Raw genomic sequence first — 21,224 nt, 5'->3', positions numbered from 1 at the left:
TAAATTTTAAGAATTTATCACAGAGCATTACACTTGAGTAGATACTGCGTATAAGCTCATCACAAGCAAACACTTATTCCTACGCATTTCAAATTACACAGCAATGAATCAGTCCAATGTAATTTTTCATCCCAAAAGTGTGCAATGATTTATTACCGCATATAATTCAAATAATTTGAATATAAACATTGTTTTCATAAAACGTATTTTCACTTGTTCAGGTAAAATCTGTTACTTTACAAATTTATCGGCAAACATGGTTCGGTATTGATATTCGAATTCATAAGTTTTTTCAATTCAATATTTGCACACACATATAAAATTTCTTATTATATACTGATTTCAAGTGATGATAAATTTATTAAAAAAATTTCTGACTTTTACTTCTCCTTTGAGCTTTACAGCAGCGGCATTGATCTGAAATTTCATTTTACTTTTTTTTTAACCTTATTACGATGCATAGGTCATAAATAAATTTTTTGGTGAAATTGCGGAGACATCAAAATGTCTGAAATCATATATAGGTGCCACGACAGTAATGTATATATGCGTGTGAACACACATGTAAGCTTTTAAAACTTTTCATTTATCCTTTTGCTTCTAAAAACATTTTTTTTAGGACGTACGTTGTACGCGTAAACGTTATCGCAAAATAAAGAAAATCGAATTTATGAATTGTGCATCAGTAATGAAATTGAATTTTTAACATTAGAAAATTTTGAATTTAAAAGTATCGTTTATCATATAAGTATAACAATTTTTTTTTTTTAATAAAATTCAGGAAAAAAAAACGTTTTTACCCAGCCAACGGGATTAAAAAAAAATAAAAGACGAACGTCAAAATAAGTTTATAAATTTTACGTTCTGATACGTAAACAACACGTCAACTTTTTTATTTTGAATTTTTATTTTTTTTAAAGCAAACAGGTTTGCTCTTTTATTCCTTTCAACTTTTAGTCTTCCTTTCAATTCGAGAAAAAAGAAAACAGAACGAATTCATCATATTTTTAAATTATTTACAATAAATAAAATGAAAATTAAAATGTTTAAAAAAATCATGTCAAAAGTAGAAAATTTTTCATTCTTCATTTTCATCTCATTTTTATATCACACGGCACGATACACAAAACAAAGAAAATATACACTAAACGTACGTACATACATACATAACATACTCGTATAAGTATTTTTTTTTATCTAGAGAATTACAAAAAAATTTCGAAGAAAAAGTATAAAAAAAAAAAATTACGGAAAACTTTGATATTTGATTCTTGTAAAGTCACTTTTCGTAGGTGAATGTCAGAATATTAATACGTTCGTTCTCTGAGAGGTGATTTTTAGAATTCTCCTCGAAAATAATGAAAAAATAAAAATAATGCTTAATTTTTTGTTTTATTTTTTTTTTTCGCGGTTCCTAACAAAATATACAATGGAAATGAGTATAATATTAAAGAGCTGTAAGTATATAGATATAAGTATATAAATATACAATCAAGCATTACAGGTTAATAACATGAGAAATAAATTTATGACACAAATGGAATCAAGATTTATTATGTGAAAATAGAAAAATGCAAAAAGAAATTTTAAACACACAAGAGTGACGGAGTTTATTTATAGGATAGAATGACTGAGAGAGAATTAGAAAAACAAAAAAAAAAAAAAATATTTTCTTGAAAATTCAATAAAATTTTTGTTTCAAAATAAAATTATATTCTATTCGTTTTTTCTTATAGTTTGCTCACCAGTTTAATAATTCAAAAAAAAAAATAAGGTATAATGAAAAAATAAAAATAATAATTAATCAAATGGAACCTGTGAAATTGACATATCATTCCACGGAAACGCAAACAAAATTGAGAATTTTGGCTTCCTGTCAAATATTTACAGGATTTCTTATTGATGAAATAAATAGCTCTGCTTAGTAAACACCAGAAACAGTTTTACAAAACCGGTATGCTAGTTTCACGCTGTTGGTTCCTTTCAATAGTTTTCCATTCGTAATGAATAGTTCAAGTAATTTAAACGCTAAACAATCAGTTATGAATGACAAAATTAAAATAAACTCTTTATTCACTTATATGTCATGATTTTTAAATACATATACTAGAATGTTAATCGAAATTTCAGAATTTTTATATTAACAAAAATTTTCTTAATTTTTAACTTTTAGATATGCCATGATTTGAGAGTTCTAATTAGAAACGAATCATTTTAAAAATTCCTGCTAAACAACATATTTTTTAAAGAGTGCTAATCCTTTTGTATGTCATGATGGCCAAAATTTGAGAATTTTGACAAGACACGATTATTTTTACGAGTATAGTTAATGTTAAAAAATATATTTTCTAAAAAGTCCCTTAAATATGTCATGAGGGTAAAAATTTTAGAGTTCTAACGAGAAGCGATTATTTTCATAGTTTCTTAAAATATTTCATGATGGCTAAAATCTGGGAGATGTTATCAAGATTTAGAAAGTTTCGAAGAAACCAATGAATGGTGTTATAAATAGAAAAAAGTCATAAATATGAAAAAAATTTCCCTTCATATCTGGAATCGAGGCAGTTTCCTAAAATTGGATGCTTTTAATTAATATTATACACCAGTCCACCTCTTTGATAAAAATAAATAATTTTTTATAATTATTTTACCGACTTCATTGCATGGAGATTATTTACATATATTTTACCTTATACATTATATACGTAGAAAATTTTGCAGAATACTTTTAATATAAAGAGCAAATATTTAATCGAAATTATTATAAAATTTGATGTTCATTTAATTAGTGTTTTAAATTAATATAAATAACCTTACATTTATTTACTCTTGAATAATTTAAAGACATTGCTAATTCAAATATTAAATTAAAATTATGGGAAATTACATACAATTATTTACATGCAGTATATTATATACATAACAGTAATTTGACTTGTGTAATTAAAAACCTCATTTTTTTTAAATATTTCGTGTAATATAAAAATATACCAAAATTAAAGTCAAACCAGTAAACTAAATATTTACAAACAAGCGTTACTTATTAACTTTAGAAATTTACGCGTAATTGTTTTCGTACTATACTTCTTTTGCAACGGCAAACTAAATTAAATACTTACATGCTAAGTACACATCTTTTGTTTAAAAACAAAGTTTTATAATTTACCTGAAAGAAAAACAAAACAAAATATAAATTATTTTACAGTTATCATGTATGCAGGTGAAATAAAAATATTTAAACACATATATGGATAAGTAAATAATATTACATATAAGTTGTATATAAAACGTATGACAAGTAAACAAAAAATAGTTAATGAAACAGGCTGGTAACAATGAAGCTTAACATTACGAGTATAATAACCATGTATTTTGAAAGAAAATAATTAAGGTATGTATGAAAACAAGTTTACAAGTTATTGTTTAAGATTTCGAGCAGTTTCGAGTAAAAATGCATAACATATGTATACAATTATTATTTAATTGACCCCCTCACAGAGGTTATTCACATCTTTTGAACTTGTGATTCTGTATTTGATTTTTAACATATTACATTGTATGTCTAAAATCTTTTGCTAAACTAATGTTAAATCTGTTTTTTCATAGAATCCGCATTCAAAATATTTTTTTACTACGAGTTCATTCATTTGTCAAGTGTATAATAACAATGTTCGCGAATGTATATAAAATACATATATTACATAAGAGTCTTCATTATCCTTTGTATTACTGTTCCTTATTTGGTCTTAAATACCTACTTACTTTAATTATGTTTCCAAAGATTTAAAATGGTAAAACTATCGTATAATCAAATACCTGTTCATGCAAAAATTCATTTTATAAATATGTATAAATGTACTTCTTTAATATGTAAGAATTGCGTCATTTTGCGTATGCACTGTATATGCTATACAGTACTTTTACCTTTCATGTAAAAATTTTAAATTTACATTTTGTGTTATAATTTAAAATTAACCAAATAACATAAAAACGGATGTACATAATTATTGGTATCAAAGAAATAGATCATTTCTGGCATGACGGCAAGAGTAACGTGTATAAAATGTTATTTAAGCACACACCATTAATGTTGTTCTGATTAGAATTAAAATTGTATTAACCTTGATTTATAGCGTTTACCATTGATCGCTGATAAATTCCTTCCTCATTTTCTAAAAAATTAAAATCAACAATTCCATCATAATAAAGGTCATCTGGATAATAGATTTTTCAATAACGATAATTTTGTTTATTAATGGTTCAAGACAATTGATTATAAATTATCAAAAAGTTGGAACAGCCGAACTAAAAACTGAAAAGTCCCCTTAATTACTGTAACAGAACCTCTATTAAGACTATTGGTTTATTTTAAAACATAATTGAGGGCTATACCATCTTTCGAAGACAAATTTGTAATGTAAACCTTTAATTTACTAATGTCTAACTATAAAAAACTGGTATTGTCAAAGCGGTGTTCAATGGTTTTACATCCAGACACGTTTTTGCAAATCCCGTTAGAATAAATTAACTATATGTAAATGAATGTTTTTACTAAATTTAAAATTTTAATGTGTATTAAAAAAAATTGCATAGAAAATAGTCAAAATCTAACATTTTATTTGAAAAAATTTTCCTTTTATATAATGTTAGTGTAATAATTGAAAATATATTTTTGTTGTTGAAAATAATCAGTGGAAAATGAGAATTACCCATACTCTTACATTATTCTGTTACAATTCGTAACATGCATAACTATCCTATATTGCGAATTTTTCAATGTTATACATAATATACTCTTTATCTTATGCCCCTATCATATATTATCATTTAGGAATACGAAACTATATTTTATAAATATATCAAATTGTCATACTTTACTCCCTTTATTCGCGGGAGTAAAATATGACAATTTTCATCGTTACATGTCCTTATACTCGATTTTACTTTTCAAGGCAACGCAACATTAATTATTTAAAAAACTTTTACCCTCATTCTGTTATTTTTCATAATACTTTCAACAAAACAACACCACGTTATTAATAAAAAGAATTCAAGTTAGCGGTTGTAATTTCAATATTATAGGACAAAATATTTTATCTGTAGATATAAACAATACATTTTTCCTCCACGGTTGAACTAGCATGTTAGTTTGTTGTTTTAAATACCTATAACAAGGAAAATGTTTATGAACCAAAAAATAACAACAAAAGTACAATGTAGAGGCATTCATATTTGTTTAATTTTTTTGTATTTGAATTGGACTTATATTATGCTCGTATACCTGCACATTTACATTGCATAACATTGAGCTCACGAATTTAAGCATGACCTTTTGAATGATATAGAATTATATTACCTTTTTTTACCTCCTTTTTTTTAAAGGTATCTATTTGATTTCATTTTATAAGGAAATTACACATATATCATATATGACTAGAGAGCTGTCATGTCATAATATCGTCACGTTTTGAAGAAAAATCGCGTGAAATTAAATTATAAACGGGTGGCGGCTATATTTTTTTTTTTATTTTTTCTTATTTTATATAATGAATAAGTTTGAGTTTTGAAAAAAGAAGAAAAAAAAAATTTATTCGCATTGAAAAACGGGAAGGAAAACTTTGAAGCAGTACAAAAAGTTTAAGGAAAACAGGAACAAAAATTTGTTTGTTTTTTGGTATTTATGTTTTTGGCTTTTGGAAAATATATTATGAGGGAAAATAAAAAATCTAAAAACAATAAATCAAATAGACAAGCTTACAGTACAGAATAATGTTTTATACACACAATAAAAAGCAAGCAGCTGACGAAACAAAAAAATTTTCCGCTTTAAGAAAAGGAAAAATTATTTTTTTGCAAAAAAATTTAAATGTATGTGTACGTACGTATTATGCGCATTATATGCATGTATGTAGAAACACTGTACTTATACGTATGTGTATATATGTTTTACTGGGAGAAATATTTTTATTATGTAAAAAATTAAAAGTAAAATGCTTATTTAATTTTTGCGCTAATAAGTCAAATTTTGAAACAAATCTGGGATTTATGTATGCCAGCATGTATATATATTATTTACCGTTAAAGTATATAATAAAAATCAACAGGATCCACAATAACATTTGAAATTATTTTCATTATTATTCGCTTTAAAATAAAATTTTCTCACATACAGTCTTACTCTTAAATAAAGTAAATAAGTAACAACCAATGCTTAGGTATATGGGGAAGTATACTCATACACTTTGTTGAATAATTCAATTAATTCATGAATTTTTGCGAAAAAAGGGAGTCTTCTATTGTCTTCTACAATAAGTTAATTCTGGTACTTTCTTTTAATGGTGATAAATTTACTAAAGCTATGCAAATGGCCACAAAAAGCATAATATGGCCACAAAAAAATTTAGGGCAAGTACAATATTGAATGAGATAATTACAACATTATTAGAAATATTGAAAGTTTTTTTGGAGCATAAACTACCGGCGCAATCTAATTGTGTTAAACACTAAGAGCGTCTGTATATTTAATGCAGTTTATGTATAATAATTTTGGTACTCATTGCTTTTGTAAGCCGGTTTAATTGTTATAAAATAAACTAGAAGTTCAAATGTGACACTAAATTTAGATTCAATATAGGAATAATGTAGAATAGATAGAATAGAAATTAAAACAATTTCATCTTAATCTTAATCATTCTAGAGTTCTGTATTACAAATACAAAACTCATTCTACAGTTTCGTTTTGCAAATGCTCACGTCCTTATTCAACTTTTTTATATATAATCCTTAAATTTTGTAAATATATGTGACAACTGCTATACTTTATTCAAAAAAAAAGGACAGGAAAAATGAAGAAAACTTGTGCTCCAATTGTCAAAACTGTCATTTTATTATATATATTAATCCTATAACAGTTATAGTTGCTACACATTGTATAGTACAAATACTAGCTACAAATATACATACACATATATTATAACGTATACGGAATACGTTAAAAAAACATGTACAACATAAGAATTTCCCTAGATAATTGTATTTGTTTGTAGATATAAATATTATTGCAAAAGATGGGAAGTTGAAATTAACGAAATGATAAAACAAATTAAAATTATGCCCCCCACACAAAAATCTAAACAAAATAATAAAAGCATACACACTTACATACATATACATTATAATATTTACGAATGAATTTGTAGATGTGTGTATATTCATAACTATAAGTGTATATTATAAGTTCAATATTTATTTTTCATACATTATAAAATGTTGTGTAATGTAGCAGCAAAAAAAAAAAAAAATTATGTAATAACAAAGAAGTACATAAGCATTTAATAAAACGAAAATGTTCAAGTGGATGTCCAACATCTGTTTACTATTATATTATTTGTACATGCAATTTAAAAACCCGTTAATTTCATCTGATGCAATCCACAAATTCATGTTTATGAATAGATACGCAACAATAAGTAAATGTAGTGTTATGTATATAGTACGCATGATATATGAATGAGTATTTATATATTTGATAAATATGTATGTATTATAGTTTATGTACATTTATAGATATTATACATACATATATATTCACATGTACATATATAATGCATAATATAAATTGTATATTAAATATTACATATAAATTTATAAATTTTTCTTATGGTTAATTCCTGAGGGCTCTTGCTCTTTTATTCAAATGTCATTTTTGGGGCTTTAATTTGATAAATTGTTAAACATTGTTGCTTAAGTGTATACTTATATACATAATGCTTTTGTATGTACATAAACCAACACTTATTGATATTTTTCGTATACAACATTATTAAAACAAAAATTAGCTAAAAGTGGAGATAAAAAAAATAAGAGAAATTTGTGATTTTTTAAAATAGTGAAGTTCGGCATTTGTGTAAGAAAAAAGTTGTATTATGAGCCGCTATTTCGGGATGAAAAAAAATTTCATTTATGAGAATCATTTAAAATCAAAGAAATTCTAAGAAAAATTATTAATATTGATGTTTCGCCCAAACTACTATAACTTGTATCTATCAAGTATATTTTTCAATTATGTACGTCACAATTTATAATTTGTGCACAAATGCCAAAAGTTTGTCTTCCATTAAAGTTTATTCTGCATATTATGTATAAACAGTTTACAAGAATAAAAATTGTATAAAATCAGTTCAAACATTTTTAAAATTTAATGCTCAAAATATTAATCATATTGTTTAATTTCTCCCCAGTAATATAAAGGTATAGGAAGTTGAAGATTAAAAAACAAGCTTAATTTACATATTATGGCGATCCACTAATATCCTTTCAATTCACTTTAAATATTGTGTATACTCGTAAAATATAGAAGGAGAAAAATGTTTAAGCATTGGCTACGTGATAAAAATTAAAAATTTTTCGCGACTCGCTCGCGACCAGAAAAATGTTGACATTAAAAAAATCATTATGTCCCACATTTTTATGAAATCACTTAATTTTATTTCCAAACCGCGAAAAAGTGACATTTTCAGGTTTTTGATTTTAAAATAATTTTTTGTTTTGCATACGCACAATTTACTTTAAAAACTTTAATTTGTTAAAATTAATTTTGGTTAGCATTTAAATTAATGTTGTAGTTTTGCGCATTGCAATTTTTTATAACCGCATATTATATTTATTATTTTTACAAAATAGTTTATGAAACCAAAATGACAAATTCTGCACTGATTCAGTCCTTGAAACTCGAATATATTCATCCGTGGAAGTGTAGAAAAGGCAATTAACTGCAATTATGCATTAAGCGAACATTAAATATAGTTTTTGGTAGAAGTAAATTAATTTGACCATGATTTAAGGTCACGAGAAAGATGAAAATTTACGAGATACAGATTACATGAAACGCCCTAGCAAGTCGGAAATTAAATTAATTTGAAATTGAGTTAAATTTTTGCTTTATTTAGTAAGTAGCCTGGAACTTTCCAATTTCTATATTTGTTATAAGAAGAGGTAAAAGCCTTGATTGTACATGGAGATTTTTCGAATAAAATTTAACACTAAACAATTTTTTCCCTTTATATAAGTATACTATACATAGAGGGAAAGCACATATGTACGAGTACATACACATGTTTGAAAAATTTCGTAAATTTGAGCACTTTAATCTAGATAATTTTATTTTTGGTTTAAATGTTTAATTTTCTCACATAATTTTTAATGAACAGTTCATTAAAAAACTGAAATTTTTTCAAAAAAGTTTTATTTTCCTTTTTGTTTTTTTGCATTAATAATTTTTTTTATTTTCAACATTCATATTAATAGCAGTTGTAATTACTATCATTATTTTATAATTACGAAAATGTACTGTTATAACAGGAACATTTTTAAACAAGATGTCTTAGCTTATAAGGATCAAATAATAATTTAGTCGGCTTCTTCTCGGTAAATTTTAACCGATTTTTAATTAATTTTTTGCTACAAATTCTGTTTCTTCCTTCTTAATTTCTTAAAAGACAAATAAAATTGTTGTTATTTTACAAAAATATGCGAGCGGCGGGGGCTCCCTTTATTTATACAATTTTTAATATTGCAATTTCCTTCAACATAAAATGCTAAGTTGACACGAAACAAAATTTTAACAAATTTTTTAAAAAGAGCGTTTTAAATTTTAAATTTCAATTTTAAAAATAAAGTTGAACAAAGAACATTCAATTAAAAATTTTCACATTCTTTACACGGTTATGATATTTTTTCTATATTTGATGTTAAATACAATTTTCATATAATTTTTATTAAATAATATCCACCGCATGAAATCGTATATCTTATATCGTAATAATTTTCAAATTGCTTGCGAATGACATAATTTATACATTTATTTAGTAAACTTTATACAAAAGTCTAACTATATGGGGACATGTTAACCTAAATTAAATATCATTAAACATTTGCAATTGTATTCAAAATACAGGTAACCTTATCTTTAGGGAGTATAAAATATGAATGCATGTAATGTTTACATATCAACTTGAAAATGTGAACCAAAGAGATTTTTCACAAGATTCAGCAACGCTCAGAACAGAGTAAGTACCAAAAAAAAAGGCATTTCAATATTAAAAATTTGTAACAATTAAAAAATTGTAAATCTATTATTATATACCTTGATCTCATATATACTTAACACATTGCTGTAGAGGCATTACAGTAGAACTATCAAAAATTATGACAGACTTATATAATATTTATATATGGAACTATAGGACAAGTAAAAACGTTTCAGTCGACCCACTAAATTCACAATTTCAGTATAAAAAATTGCTTTTGAAATATTTAGAATCAGCTTTCATAGTTGTATGGCAGTTACTGGAATCTGTCACATCATTCCAAAAAAATTTGAAGAATATGTGTGTCCTATAGTTCGACACATGACTGCCACGTTCCATGAATCTAACTTTATTATTTTTCCGAATATTTAAAATTTACTTTTGGAGTTATATGGTAGTTACCCGAACCAGTGCACCCATTCCATTTAAATTTTAGAGCGTATGTAGAATATAATTGGACACATTATTAGTTTTTGAAATATTTAAAACAGTCTCTTTGAATTGTATGGCAGTTACCCGAGCTCGTTTTCTGAATTGGTCCAATAACAATAGGGTCCGTCCTTGGCATAAAAGAAACTAGTGACAGTGGTATTTCCTTTATTTGTTTTTGAGTTAGTGTGTAATCGAATGGACGGACGGAGGGTCATTTCTAAATCAACGAAAAATTTTTAATATGGTGCAGGCTATAACTGTAGCTTATTTTATAGATAATTTTGGTTTCCACTTGTAATTTATACCAAAAAGTACAAAATAATAAATTTCGCTTAAAGCGTACAGCAAAAATTAAAAACTTGTCGAAAGTTTCAATTATGCTAGCAATAAATTAAAAATATCTTAATGCTTCAGCTTTTTTTGTAATCAATATTGATATTCTTAATCTAGAAATAAAAACTTTAATAATATTATCGAACATTAAATTCAAAATCTACTAATTCAATTAAGGCTTTACAAATTATAAATAGCACACAAAATATTTTTACGATAATAATATAATTTACGATAATATTATAATTTATAGTTTGACCGATTGTGTAGTTATTGTTTTTTTTGGGCTGTTAAGAAATTTATTGATCATTGGTAAAAAATATTATCTATAAAACTATCAAAAAGTTTTTGTACTTGCATTTTAATTTACGATATAGTAACTGTATACTAGGTAGTCACTGTACAAATAAAATAAATCTAGATATAATGCATATTGTACTTATATATGTATATATACAGTATGAATATGTATAAGTGCAGTATATAATAAAAACCCACTGAAGAAAATTGAGGAAAACCCATTTTTAAATGTAATTGTTATTCAACGCATTTTTTTTTTATTTCCATTGTTGAGCTTTTTTAATTTTTTCTTTTTCACTTAATTAAAGCGACCATTTATTTGGGTTGAAAACGAAATAAAGAAAAATATAGAAGCCTCATTTGGAAGCTTACCAATGTTAGCAAGTAAAATCTACTAAAAGTTAAGGTTTATAAAACTTTTCTCATATGTAGTAGAAATACTCGTAATATAATGTATTGTTGGAACTACCTAAGCAATTTGTCCATTGGCTGCTAAAAGAGGATGGTTCTTTATGGACGACTTCTACGCTGAATACGTTGCCACCCGCCAAATATACCCAAGTTTTTTAAGGAGTCCGAGAGTTCCTTAAATATTTTCATTTTAAATTCTTCGTTAGTTTACAGAGATATAGGACTTGTATTCAATTAAAAAATTTTAAAAAATTGGAAAAAACAGACAGGAAGATTTATTTTAACACTTTCCATATGTTTGAGTATTATGGTTACTTCATATCTGCCGATGAGGTATTTCAATTTTTCAATTTTATACAATTTATTATATTTGTATGTTTATGTGTAAAAATATTCAGGAAAATTTTATATATTATAAAAAGTGTGAATATGATTTTATTTACAATATATCGTAACATTTGTATAACCTCGCTTGCAAGTAAATCATTTAAGTCCACTGCAGTGAGTAAAACCATAAAAAAATGAAAAAATATAAATAAAAAAAAACCATAATAATGATGCAGTCAGTCGTAAAGTAACTTGTGGATTGCATTGGCAATTGGATATATAGCTCAACAGTGGAAAATAAAGGAAAATTTTAAAAGAAAAAACAAAAAAAAAACTTATTTGGAAAATGGAAAAATAAAATTATCCTTTCATTATTTCATTTGTATTCGCTTTTTGTTTTGTTCTTATGGAATCCACTTTTAAAACCTGGGTGATTTCAAGCGTATTGAATGAAATTTTTATTTATAAATACAAATTTTCAATATATTAAAAGCACATATTGTGCATGTGATGTACAAACATACACCAAATAAGTTGCATATAATTGAAAATCAGTGACGTTGACCTTATTTTATCGTATTAACTAGTGATCATTATTGGATTGTATATTTTTGTGGCCCAAATATTAATACATTAACTCTTAAGTTAAAAATGAGTGGAAAAGACATTTATATACACGTGTCTGAAAAGTCTAAAAAATTAGATTTAGAAATAGCGCTGCAGTACAAGTTCCGTAGATAGTTGTTAATAAAACTGGAATTTTCGTAAGTGCATATATATACTTTTTGTATGCACCAGAAAATCTATTGAATTGTATTATGGTAGGAAATTACAATAAAGCTGACATTTTCTTTTCTCATTCTCATTCGCTGGAAAGAATATTAAGTCATGATTGAAAAATATTAAAAATTTTTCTGGTAAAAGTCCTTGCCTTAATTTTAGTTTCAAATTTTAGCACTTTTCTAACAAAATCTGAAAATAATGTACTGTTCAATCTTTCGCGCATTTATTTACAAAACATTGAGCAAAATCGTTACGCTTCCAATTTTAAAAATTGTGTATGTGCTAGTTGGAAACTATTTTATTTTTGATAAATTTTTATAAATTTTTTGTGCAAATTACAATTTAACTCATACGAAAAAAATGCAACATCCTTCAGATGACCAAGTTGTTTCTATATTGAAAAGTTTACATTCATTTTCATTTTCCTTCTATAATATTTTTTCAGCACATATTGAAAATTGATAAAATAAAGATTTCGGAATGGAAAAACAAACCCAAAATAAAGTAATCGAAATTTTAGTTAAAGAAAGAAAGAAATTTTTTTCATTTTTTCTATGTATATGTGGAACACACATTTCCCATAAATTTACTGGTCTATATGCAGAAAAAAAAAAAACAAAAATAAAAAACCAAAAAACGCAGTAACATTGTAATCGGAAATTGAAAATTCATTTAAAAAGCTGTAAAAATTTTCAGGAAGTAAAATTGAAATTTCCTGTAAATTCCTTTAAATCTTATATAACAAGGAAGGCAAAATATATTAAAAAATGAATTTATAGAAAGAAAAAAAAGTAGCATTTTTCATAAAAAAAAAGAAAAGACAAAAAGTAAAGAATTGAAAAATAAATCCACAATTATAGTAAAAAAGCGCAGCGTGATCTTTACAGTCCCTTTTTTGTATTTAATTTAGGTTCATTGTGAGCCTTCAATATAAAAAAAGAACACAAAGAAAATTGAATTACAAAAGATTTGCAATCGAATAAACTTTAGTATTGATTTGACATAGGTCAATTTCCTGAATTAATAGAAAAAAAATCTGATGTGGTCAGCACACAACCGACCGCAATATGTATTGCCTAGTTAAGTGAAAGTGTTACAGAATATTATGAAAATGTCTGTAAATACTTCTTTCCAATTTTTAGGACATTAGTAAACTTATAGTTAACATACCTAGAAGAATGTAAATTTGGCTCTTGGTAGAGTTTCGCTTTGTGCTATCCGAATTCCCTGAAATGCTCGCCAGTTAGTTTCGGTAACAACCAGAACTCAAATATCAAATTTCAAGAAATTCCATCAATTCGTTCCGTAGATATGGTGAAAAATGTAAAATCGACCCGCAAATCAGTTTTCGAGCCCTGATCTTTCCAAAAAATTTGTATGTTCATTGTTTTAATACGAGGAATTTAAATATTAAATTTCAATGAAATCGGTTGATTATTTCTCTTTATATACACAAAAAAGTATATTTGGCCCGTAGTAAACGCCCAGTTGCTGACACCTGATTTCTTTCAAAAGTTAGGAATTTTTGCGGACGGTCGAGAAAAGCTTGTATATGAAATTTCAAGAAAATCGGTTGAATATTTTCTTCAAAATATTCAAAAAAGTAAAACAGGCCCGCTAAAAACTGCAGTTCCCGAGACCTGATATATCTTAAAAGTTGATCAATCCGTGCCATGGTGGAAATAAACTTACATTAAAAATTTCATCAAAATCGGTTCAGCAGAATTTGAGATACACGCGTGCACACACAGATCGACAGACCGACGGACCCACAGGTTGTTAAAAATATTTTATTTACCTACTATGGGGAAGTGCATTCCCACCGAAAACTCGATATGCAAAATTTGTTGCCATCACATCACCTACCTATTGTATACACAATACGGTCGGTAAAAAATTAAAAACCATAACGATTAACAGCTTTTTCTCGTGTAAATTTATAATGGCATCCGCGGTCAAGTATTTGAAATGTAATATTAGATTATGAATTTTAAATTTTAAAAGACAGTAGTAAGTAATCTGCAAACAGCTAATTCGAAAGTAAATTCATTTAAGAAAAATCTGGTTACAAAGCTAGATTTCACATTTTTAGGTCATAAGATTATAAAAACCATTCGTAAATATATAATACATAATTATGTAGGTAAATGGTGCAACATGCTCTTTGAAAATTAAATTTTTTTAATTATAATAAATAAATAAAGATATTCAATACCAAATATGTTATGTATAGTCCGATTAAATTTGTAACACTACTACATAGTTTCGGGAAACACAAATGCTTAAATTCATTTAAAAATTTACTATTTTCAATTAGAATTTAAAATATAAAACTGATTTAGTAAGGTTTTAGTTAACATTCCTCGAAAAATGTAAATTTGGCTCTTAGTATAGTTTTTCTTTACACCATTCGAATTTCTTAAAGAGTTCGGCATTCAGTTTTAGTAACAACCAGAACTCGAACTTGAGTTCTCGAAATCAGGTACCGAAACCGAACCCCCAGTTCGGGGTTCTGATGCCTGATCTTTTCAAAAACTTGTAAGTTCAATGTTTTAACACCGCCAATTTAAATATTAAATTTCAAGGAAATTGGTTGATTATTCCCATTTATATGCTCAAAAATGTAAAATCGAGAACCGCAAAAAAAGGCACAGTTCCCAAGGCCTGACATATTTCAAAATTTGATCAAGCCGTGACATATTCCTAATATGGTCACATATGAAATTCCATCAAGAACGGTTCAGCCAAACTTGAGATACACGCATACGCACACAGACCGACAGATCAACAGACAGATAGACAGGCAGACTCACAGTCCGACAGACCGAAAAACCGGCAGGCTGATAGATCGACATTTCTACGAAATACTTTAATTATACTTTCCTACAATAAAGAAGCGCATTCGCACCAGAAACTCGCTATAATGCTAAATTTAATGCCAACTCATAACCTCCCATGCGGTCGATAAAAAAACGTGAAATCTGAGACTGAAAAAAAAACAATAATTTAATAAATTTAAAAATACAAAATAAAAATGTGACATTGGATTAAGAAGCGTGTAAAAAAATAATATTTTTTCATAACATTCGCTAATCGCTAGCAACCTACTCATCAGAACTTTATGCTGATTCATAAAAAAAAAAAAGCAAAAAAATAAATTCATAACAAATTTAAATGTAAATGGGAATGACCGGTGTTCTATATTTGAAACACAACAAAAATATTGAATGGGATTGGTGAAAAAAAGTTTGTTCATTGATAAAAAAATTATTATAATACGACAAAAGCTTTCATTAAAAACTACATGTAGCTTTTCTTAAAATAGAATTATTTTTTTTAATAACCTTTGGGGGCAAATACATTCATTCTACCCTATATCTACGTTTTATAACATTATTTTAAATTTATATGTTTGTACGTACATATGTATTTTTTTCTTTCAATACTGATTTCAGATACAAGGTAACTTGCATGAAATATAATATTAGTTGTAGAAATTCTTTAAGTGAAAAATTTTATAAATAAATTTTTTTAAAGTTTTTTAATTGTGATACTTGAACCGTAAAAATTAATTGAGCAGATATGAAAAAATAAATAAATATAAGCATGCCCGGGTAGCTCAGTCGGTAGAGCATTGGACTTTTAATCCAAGGGTCCAGGGTTCAAGTCCCTGCTCGGGCGGTATTTTTTTTTCTAAAATTTTTTTTTATTATTTTTTTTTTTTAATTTGCTAAAAAAAAGTTTTTCAATTAATATTCTTCAATACTGCATTATAGCGTTTTAGCAGCATTTTATAAAAAATAAGAAAAATTTATTTACTTTTGTTTATTTATTCATTTGTTATTGCAATGCCTAATACTTTATTTGTAGAAACGCTCGAGTTATTTAACAGAAGTTGGTTTTTTTATAATTATTATTAAATTAATTAAATTTTTTCACATTCACTTAGCAATAAAATATATATCGCCCGAGCAGGGACTTGAACCCTGGACCCTTGGATTAAAAGTCCAATGCTCTACCGACTGAGCTACCCGGGCATATACAAGATATTCGATTAAATGCAATTAAATATAAAAGCTCAACGTTTAAAAATTTGTTTTTAATAATTAAAAGTTTTATTTAATCAACAATGAAGTATTTTGGAATATTAATTTTGATTTTTCCGAGTAAATGCTGTTCATATTTCAGTAATAAATAAATCATGTTGTTGAATCAGTAATAAATACATAAAATACAAGTTTTTTAGAAAATTCATTTAATAATTGTAAAAAAATCGTTTCAGTGTAATTTTACATGATAATTGTAAGTTCTTTATTTGCTATACTATACTTGAACGCACGACGCTCATATAGTATACTAAATTTACAATTCACTCTGTTTGTAAAGCAGAGAAATAATAATGGCTAAAAATGCCAACATAAATGCCAGTACAATAACTGCAAATGCCTATATGCTTGTCTATTTGATTTAGACGTGCTCGAAGAAATCTATGCTTCATGTAGTTGTCATAGTACAACAGGCATATGTGTATGTATGAAATCTGCAAATTTCATAGAGCAGAAAATTAAAAATCGGCTGAGAATTTTCATTGCACGCAGCTGTGATTGTTTGAGCATCAACTGTCGTGCAAATCAAACGAGCCTATAAAAACGTGTTACAACTAAAAATTTGATTCAAATGAATTTATACACCCGACCATTGACCATTAACCACTCTTTAAATGAATTGATTGAATTTGTTTGAACTCTTATAGTTGTAGGATTTTATAAGCCATATAAAATATTCAAGCTGCGTTGGTCAATTAACTTAAAAGAAAACTGCTATACAAAAAAACTACTATTTTAACAAAGAATAATTATTTGCTTAAATATATGACAATAAATTGAGCCATAAGAACAAAAATGATCCAGGTGTTTTACATGTAGACCTAATTACTTACACTAAAACTACTTTATCTATGTGTTTAAAACTCTTGATTTTTGTTATTTTTTTAATTTTATTCTTATTTGTTTTCCAATATCAAAATTCAAAAACCAACATTCTGCTTTAAATATATTGTAAATTAACATTTATCATAAAATAATTTTTTGGAAATATTTTTGAAAATTATGTGCCTCTCTTGTTAATGTCATAGATCCACATATTTTGTCACTATAGCTAAAGGTACTTTGCATACGTCCGTATATGTGCATATGCATATACATATTGTGGATATCTTAAAGTAACAGTCATAAGGATCAGAGAAAAAAAAATAAAATTAAGAGGACCCTCTAGTTTACGACAACATATTCAAAAATAAAGAATTAAATAAACAAATTCACAGAGAGTAAAACAATAACAGCTCAAAATAATATGCAAAAAAAAAAGATTTTTTTTTTACTTATATTCAAGTTGAATTTCATTAGTTCGTTTGAGAACTAAATCCACGTGCAACAATTGCCAAATACAAACAAGAATTTAAAAAAGAAATAACAACAACTAAAACCTATGGTGTAAGCAAGAGCGCTTTTATCCCTATTCAAGTCTTTTAATTCAGTTCTCTTTTTCCTTTTTTTCATTTTGTTCTCTTTAAAAATCCTTTATTTCTGGAAAAAATAACAAAAATACAAACCAAAATAAAAAGTCATAGTCACTTAACAAGCTCGTTATATAAAACATTGGATAAAAAAACACAAAAAATAAAAATTAAAATCAAAAATAAAAAAAAATCAAAGAATTCAAAAGTGAAGCAACACAAAAACAAAATAAGATATCCTTTCAAATTATTTTATGTGTACCTATAGATTGTTTCTAACGTTTTATATAAGTACACTAGAAGCAGCCTAAGTGTTTTTCATATAAGAAAAAAATTTACGATAAAAAGTGTATCGGAATTCGAAATTCTCAATTTCGAATATCGTAAAGTTTTGATGAATTTTTTTTTTTGTTAATTTAACAAGAAGCTTGCTCTGGCATTTTTTTATTCACAAACATGTTTAAAACAACCAAAAAAAAATTTAAATCGAAAAAATTCGAAAATAATTTTTTTTTCTCTTTTAATTGAAAGAATAAACCTGTTTTCCAAATGGAATATTGAAATGGAAATTTATTTTTGCGCATGTCAAAAATTTTGCAGTTGGAATTTAAAATTTTTGATTGCTGTAGCTTTAATAAAAACAATGGGCACCAAAAAGCAGAATAGGAATGACTCCAAAATGTCTGGAAAATTAAAGCAAAACAAAAAAAAAATATTTTATTTTTTTTTTCGTATGTAATTTTTATAATTTGTTTGTTTTATTGCTGTCTCTAATCTGAGAAAAATTCATTGGGATTTTCGGAAATTAACTGCTTTTCTATTATTTTATGATATATTAATACAGTTTAAGAGTTCGATGTAAATTTTTGACAGTTATTTTATGATAACGATGCTTTATAAAATCAAGGACGTTCGTCGTTTACGTTCATAATACAGGTAATCCTACTATACTTCAGACAGTATTTAATTTAACGCTGTTTTCATACCATTTCGTTCCTTAACACTTATTTGAAATAATTGGCAAGCTGTAACTAATTTGTTTTTATGTGGATAAAATCCCCAAAAATAGGAAATCATAGTGGTTCCCAAAAAATAATAGCACATTGATGTTCAAAACTTGATCGTGTATCTTAATTTTTTACTCGCCAATAGAGAAGGAAATGAGTTAGTTTAACAGATTATGTACATTTGTAGATTGCATAATACATTTTGTAATATTTTCGTATTGACGTATCTCGTATGTATTTCATAATATATAAAAATTACATGTCCAATAAAAAAAAAATTAGAGAATTCTGATTTAAAAATTGAATAAAAAATTTAACCATAAAAACAAGATCAGATTGTTTTATTTTCGTGTGCTCCCATTGACACATCATATACAACAAAATACTCATATAGAACCCATTTCAGTAGACAAAATTGAAATGATAACGAGTTATCAAAATACCTCAACCTTTAACATAAAATTACGTAATCCTTTTTGTTCTCATATGCCTCTTATAAGAATGGCAATTCTTTATACACACATACACATACATTTTATTTGTTATATTAGAAATTGTTCTCTTATTTCATTCCTTTTTTATTGCTAAATAGAAATTTTCATACATAATAATTTTATTATAAAGGTTAACAATTAGAAATGGGCATTGTATTATTAAAAATTTCCAATATATAACGCATATACATATATGTATAAAGTAGACATACAAATAATATGTAGTGGCTCCATAATCTAGTTACACAACATAAAAATAAGTATAATATTATTTATATATAGATGTATGTATATATGTAATATAAGTATACCACATAGTAGGTAACCTACCAATTTTCTCAAATCCCATTGAAATAATAACATGTGACAAGTAATAAAACAAAAAAAAAACTGGAATGGAAAAATTGCTTATTTTCTTTTCCTCATTTTTATTCCTGGTTTCCTTTTGTTTTTTCGTTTAAATATTCGAAAATTTTTTTCATATTTTCCACGAATTCCAGCAGCTAGAATATACAGTATTGCAATTTCGAAAGAAAAATTTAATAATTATAGTTAGAGTTCTTGAAATTTTTTTTTTTTGTTTGACAGCGGCGAGTAAACTGATATAAAAATATTCTTTAGAATTGTCAAAATCAATGAGAAAAAAATAAATAATTTTTTATTTTATTTTTGTTTTTGTGCTACTGGAAACTCCGGGACTATATATTAAAAAGGATTCTTTGATTGAATTTTATTCAGTTTTGTGTTGAATTCGCCCTGAATAAGAACAGAAATTTATTAAAGGAAAAACTGTGCGGAAAAAAATCATAAATTATAAAAACAAGGAAAGAAAAAAAACCAAAAATAGAAAAATTGAAAATTTTATTTATTTATTGTGCAATTTTCCTTAATTTTTTCATTTTTAAAGTGAAGTTTTAATCTTTGAAAAATTTCTTTTCGAAAACAAAACAACAATAAAATGTACACATAAGTATAAACATATTTGATGTAAATTTTTGAGAATCTTAAATTGAAAATATTAATCTCTATTTAATATAGAAGTTAAGGATATCCTGGAATATTATAACAGTTTTTATACTATTATTATTTTAATATTTCCTTAAAAATTTATTTGAAAAGAAGAAAAATAGGTGTGATAAAATTTTCATGTAACACTAAAATAAAAACAAGGAGAACAAAAAAACTAAGGATATTAAATTTTTCTTTAAATAGTCATTGTGTATATAAAATTTAACACGTTCATTGTAATATTCTGTTAATAATATCAAAGATCTTGCAGAATATTTTCAAGTCATAATATAGAAAATTTTCATATATGTATATGTACACTTGTGAAAATCATAAATTAATATAATACATATTTATATATATATATACGACCATTAATAAAATAATTATGTTTGAAATACAAATCAAATAATCAAGTGCTTAACAGAATAAATGTCGTAATTTGCATGCAAATTGATGTTGATTAATTTAATTATTTTAATTTTAAAACATCATAGCGTAACATTCATCTGTGAGCTCTGTGAGA

General features: G+C 25.8%; 2 non-coding genes across 2 annotated transcripts; one reads left to right on the top strand and one right to left on the bottom strand.

The window, feature by feature from the left end:
• The first annotated feature begins 16,282 nt into the window (after positions 1-16,282).
• Positions 16,283-16,355, top strand: Trnak-uuu (transfer RNA lysine (anticodon UUU)). The gene has a single exon. It is a non-coding gene; the product is annotated as a tRNA-Lys (tRNA).
• Positions 16,356-16,638: 283 nt separating this feature from the next.
• Trnak-uuu (transfer RNA lysine (anticodon UUU)) lies at positions 16,639-16,711 on the bottom strand. The gene has a single exon. It is a non-coding gene; the product is annotated as a tRNA-Lys (tRNA).
• Positions 16,712-21,224: the final 4,513 nt, after the last annotated feature.

Source organism: Condylostylus longicornis, unplaced genomic scaffold (assembly GCF_029603195.1).
Source record: "Condylostylus longicornis isolate FDR11 unplaced genomic scaffold, ASM2960319v2 ptg000004l, whole genome shotgun sequence".
Lineage (NCBI taxonomy): Eukaryota > Metazoa > Arthropoda > Insecta > Diptera > Dolichopodidae > Condylostylus > Condylostylus longicornis.
Note: the sequence above shows the minus strand (reverse complement) of the source record. Positions and strands in the feature narration are given on the sequence as shown.